Source organism: Mandrillus leucophaeus, unplaced genomic scaffold (genome assembly GCF_000951045.1).
Source record: "Mandrillus leucophaeus isolate KB7577 unplaced genomic scaffold, Mleu.le_1.0 Scaffold99, whole genome shotgun sequence".
Taxonomy (NCBI): domain Eukaryota; kingdom Metazoa; phylum Chordata; class Mammalia; order Primates; family Cercopithecidae; genus Mandrillus; species Mandrillus leucophaeus.
The window spans coordinates 1,440,368-1,446,064 of NW_012110807.1; positions in this window are offsets into that span (position 1 = coordinate 1,440,368).

Consider the following 5,697-nt stretch of genomic DNA (forward strand, 5'->3'; position numbering starts at 1 on the left):
AAGGCGAGGGGAGGGGACCAAGTCCTACTGAGTCTTCCTCCTAAATATATCTGGAATCTGTCTTTCACGTCATCCCCACCGATACCCCAGTTCATCACCATGATCACCTTCAGTCTCATTACCACCCCTCTTCCCCACCAGTCCATTCTGTGGACTACAGCCAACAACAATCTTTCTAAACCCAAATCTAATGTGTCTCCATCACCTCCCTTCCACGGCTCCCTACGGATCTGGGATAATGTCCAAATTCCTTCCTGTGGCCTCCCAGAGGGTGACACAGACCCGGCCCACTCGACAGGACAGTCCCCCACTGCCCATGCCTTGCCTCAAAGGGGCTCAAGACAGGCCTAGGGAGCGACAGGAGCTGGGTCCGATCCCAAGGCCTCTGCCGGGGGAAAGGGCTTTCCCCTGACACGGGGAGACGGGAGAACCCTGCGGGGTGATGTAGGGAAGGGAGAAGCTGTGTCCCATTTAACCTGGAACCCAAGGAGACAGAAAGGGCAAAAAGAGGGTGTGAGGAGGAGGCTGGGCGCTGGGGCCTGGGTGAGTCCCTGCCATTCACCAGCTGCCCCTTCCCTCTCTGTACAAGGGGGCAGCCACAGGCCCCCTTGGCCGTCCTGCCCTGGACGTGGAAGACTTGCACCCCCAGGACCAGCTGCTGCCAGGAGAGCTTTAAAAGGTTCCTCTCATGGCCGGGCACAGCGGCTTATGCCTGTAATCCCAGCATTTCGGGAGGCAGAGATGGGAGGAGATTGCTTGAGGCCAGGAGTTCGAGACTAGCCTGGCCAGCACAGCGAGACCCCATCTCTATAAAAATAAAAATATACATAAATAAAGGTTCCCCTCAGAACCAGGCACCAGGTTAAATCCTTCATATATGCCCCGAATCCTCCCCAGCGGTGAGGCCTTCCAAAACCACCCATTTTCCAGAGGGTGAAAGTAAAGCCCGTGAGAGGAGGTTTGCCCGAGGAAGGGGCCAGAACCGCGGCACTCGTCCCTGAGCTCTCCTTCCCTTCCAGGGACTCTCCTGCCAAACAACCCCTTCGGCTTTACGGCCCGCTCCCCGGACTGCAAAGCTTCTGTTTAGATCCATGGAGTTGGTAGGCGGGTCTGACAGATGAGCAAACTGGTGCTCAGAGAGGCCAAGGGACTTCCCCAAGGTCACCAAGCCCGAGTCAGGACCCAGCCCCGCACCCCAGGGGATCGAGTCCTCTCCTAACAACACAGGTGATGGTTCTTGCCCAGATGCCCATCCCGATGCTGAGAGTCCACTTCAGTCTTCCCTGCTGCTGCTCTGCTCAACTGTCAGAGAAAGGAAAGGCCTCCTTGGTTCACGTCCACGCACACGGGATGTACAGGGACTGCAGAAGCGCTTGTGTCGGTCCTTTCCTCTCCTTGTGGCTCACCCTGTGCCTGGCTGTGGGCCCTCTGTGTCCCCACACAGCCATCACACAACTCCCAGCTCTGTCCCAAGATGGGCTCCAGTGACGGCCTCCCGAAGGCAGCGGCTTGCCCCACCCTAGTTGAGCAGAGTCGGGTGGGGAGTGATGATCGGAGAATATTCCTCACCCTAGAGGAAGGGACCCTCATGGGCCCCAGGACAGTCCACAGCCAGAGACACCCAAGAGCCCAACTGCTGACCCCAACCTGGAGCCAGGGACCCATCCTCTGCCCGCGGTCAAGAGGCATCAGCCGCGGGCTCCTGCCCTCCACAGGCTCCTGTGTGCCGGGCACCATTCTGGGCATCAGGGAAAAGGCAGAAGAGAGTCAAGGTTAACAGGCAAGGTCAAGGCAGAGCCTAGGCTGACCAAGAGGAACAGGGAGGAGCTGGCCACCCCTGAGTCCCAGACCGAGGGTCCCTGGGAAGTGCCGGCAAACATCATGGGGAGAAGGAGAAGGAGACGGGAGGAAGGTAGAGGTTCTGTCTCTTGGGCCTGGCTGGCTTGGGCCCGCAGCGGCCTCAGAAGTCTTTAAGGGGATGCAGCTCAGACCACCACAAATGGCTTACACCCATGCCCGAGTTTTCAGATAACCTGGCTGCTTTCCTCCTGAGGCCAGGGATTCTATGTATCTCGTCCACTCCTCTGCCTCCACGCCTGGCACACAGTGAGCACTAAATCAGGGCGGCTTCACAACTCACAAGTGGGGCTGGGGAGGCCGCTACATGTAAGAGCAGGCCCCTGCTGGGACTCGGGCACAGCAGTCATAGATGTCATCTTCTGCGTGCCAGGCACAAAGAACAGGGTCGTAGGAAGATTCCTCTGTGGAGAGAAGAAATTTGCCCACAAAATACACATAAGCCCAGTTCAAGAGGAAGCTGTATTGTACGGTCAAAATGATATATATTAAGGCCGGGTGCGGAGGCTCAGGCCTGTGATCTCAGAACTTTGGCTGGCCAAGGCAGGAGGATTGCTTGAGGCCAAGAGTTTGAGCCAGCCCAGGCAACAGGGCAAGACCCTAACTCTATAAAAAAATTTTTTTAATTAGCCAGGTGTGGTATTGCACGCCTGTGGTCCCAGCTACTGGGGAGACTGAGGCAGGAGGATTGCTTGGGCCCAGGAGGTCAAGGTTTAAGTGAGCCATGATTGCACCATTGCACTCCAGTCAGGTCAACACAGCCAGACCCTGTCTCCAAAACAACAACAAATAAGCATTAATACGATCACTGGCATTTACTGGCATTTACTGACCACATACCCCACGCCACATATCAGGTCCCATGCTGCACATGACCCCGTTGACTTCTCACATCCTCTCAGTTCAGGTACCATGAGCACACCTATTTTGCAGATGAGGAAACTGAGGCTCAGGTAGGTGAGGGGACCGGCCCATCCCACAGCCAGGACACACAGGGATGCCAACAGCCTCATCAGCAGGTTGGAAGAGAGTGGGCCAGACCTCAGAGGAAGTGGGCCGCCCACAATGCTGACTACCACTGTCTGTCTTGGCTGCAGGGTGACCCCCGTCCACCTCTCCCTAACCTATTGCTGGTGGAAGGCTGAGGATTGGGTTAGGGTTTGGGTTAGGATTTGAGCCAGGTGGAATCCCGGTGTGTCCAGTGACGGCCACACTGCTGGGGCCTTTAGACACTCCTGCTTCCTCACACACACAGACCACCACAGACAGAGTCAGAGACACCCACCAAGGACACTGCTGAGCACCAACTCGGACGTGGACCCATGGCTCCCCTCTGTGGCCAGCTATGCACGAGGTGGGCTAGGACCCCCAGCATACACCAGAACTGTGGTCTTCAATCGGGGCTCCCCAGGACCACAGTCTGCAACACAAACACGCATCAAGGATGCAAATTCCTGGGCCCCAGCCAGACCCAAAGAATCGGAAATCTGGGAGGACAGCCCAGGTACCTTCATGTTTATTAATCAACCAGGAAATTCTGACATTTGAGAGTCCTTCCTGGGGCGCTTCTCTTGACCTTATACACAGAATCCCCCAGAACAAAGAGCAGATGGCTCCACTCCCCATTAGAAGGAAGCCCATCTGGGGCCGGAGAATAAGCTGGAGGCTTTCTCTGCTTGCTGTGTTGGGAGACTTTTCATTCTGTGGACCTACTAAAGCCCAACACACGGGGAGAACACAGCTGTGAGCTCCACACACAAGGGCCTGCACTAGGGAGCTGACGTCAGCGCAGGAGGCAGACCGGAGGCCAACAAACCCACCGCCACCTCCACCAGCCCACCCCTAATAAGGGCTTCTACAGAGGAAAAGTCCCCAGGCCAACTCTCTCCCTGCCCAAAACTGTTCCACGTCTCCGAAGGCCTTTAAAAATAGCCCAGACCAGCACCACAAGGGCCAGTTCCTAACAAAGCTTTGTTGACTCAACTTCTCTCAAAGTTGACAGATCTGCCCGGAGGAGGGGGCCGGACAGAATGATCACCCCAGGCCCTTCTCATTTAGAATCCACTATCATGGGCTTCTAACAAAAGCCAGAAAAAGACACATCCAGAAGAGCTTTTTTTTTTTTTTTTTTTTTTGGAGATGGAGTTTCCCTCTTGGAGCAATCTCGCCTCACCACAACCTCCGCCTCCCGGGTTCAAGCGATTCTCCTGCCTCAGCCTCCCGAGTAGCTGGGATTACAGACATGCGCCACCGTGCCCAGCTAATTATGTATTTTTAGTAGAGTCAGGGGTTTCTCCTTGTTGTTCAGGCTGGTCCACCTGCCTCGGCCTCCCAAAGTGCTGGGATTACAGGCGTGAGCCACTGTGCCTGGCCCAGAAGAGCTCTTGGCATGAGCTCTGAGGTCTCTCACTAGCCTTGGAGCAGGACAGACTGGAGTTTGAGTCCTGGCACTGCCTGGTCACTGGCTGTGGGATCATGGGAATGCCACTTTGCCCCTCTGAGCCTTAGTTTCCCCATCTGTAAATAGAGATTGCAGCAGCACCCAGCCTGGTAGAGCAGTTGTGACGGAGTCGAGGTGCTAACGATGCCAAGAGTTTGGCAAGTGACATGCTCCATGAGCAGGAAACCTGGCTTCACTCCCCTGTCCCACCACGATGGAGGCATCCCATGCAGCCCATGCCCACCACTCCCGATGAAGCCCACTGTGTCCTCACTCTCCCCCGGCACAGGGACCCAGGAAGTCCACCTGCTGGCAGCTGTGGGCCACATCTGGACTTAGCTTGAAGGAGGCCCCAGCGAATCTCACAAAACAGCAGCCAGACTGGAATGGGCCACCCACCTGCCCACCTTGGAGAGAGGGTGACAGCAGCCCCTGTGCCCAGGGGCTTCACCCCTTCCAGGTAGCAGCTCCTGGGATGTGAGCACCATGCTGCAGAATTCCACAGGAGAAGGGCCAGCACCTCGCAGCAGACTAGCACCCGTTCTGGAAAGCCCCCTTTGTTCCAAGCACGAGGGGTGAGGGGCATGGAGATGAAGCGTGGGCTTGGACAGACCTGCAAACGTGCCCAGAAGACCGATGGAGTTGGGGGGAAGCGGGGAGCAGAGGTTGTGCAATGCACCACCAGGAGCTGCCTCCCCAGCCTCCATCAACACATGGGGCTGGCGGTCAAGCTGCTGCCTCCAGGGGTGGTGCAGAGGGCCTGGGCCCACGCAGCTGCCCGGGGATGGGTTCTGAATTCCAACCCAAGCCCAGAGCCACTGTCCCCTTCCAAGTCAAACACCCAGGCAGAGGTCCTTCCAGGCCCCGATGCGGAAGCCTTCCCTCTCAGCATCCCCTGGGTGGTCTGGACCCATTGCCATTAACCCCTGGTATGCCAGGGCACCTCCAGAGATGCTGCAGGGAAGAGGGAAGCCTAATTTGGAGAAATTGGGGCTGCAAGGGGACTGCAGAGTTGTGAAGTTGGGCAAGTGGAGGGAGACACACTGAGACTGATCTGGAGACGTCCAGAAAGGACAGGCCCTCCTCCTCCGGGCAGCCCGCGACAGCTAATGATCACACACGGCCCAGATCGCCCGGGCTGTAGAAACCCATTTCCCGGTCTGGCAGACAGAGATGGGGCCAGGGAGAATCCAGCCTGTAAGTGCTGCAACCCACAGGGTGCCGGGGACCCTTCGCCGCTGTCACCGCGCCACAGGCGCTGTGCCAAGTCTCGCCACCCCCCACACACGAACGGGGCCAGGGAGGGGGCGACAGGCCAATCTCGCAGCAGCAGCGGCGGCGGCATCGTGATGCATGAATCACCAGCCCCGCGCACTAGTGCCAGTCGGCTCCGCGCAGCC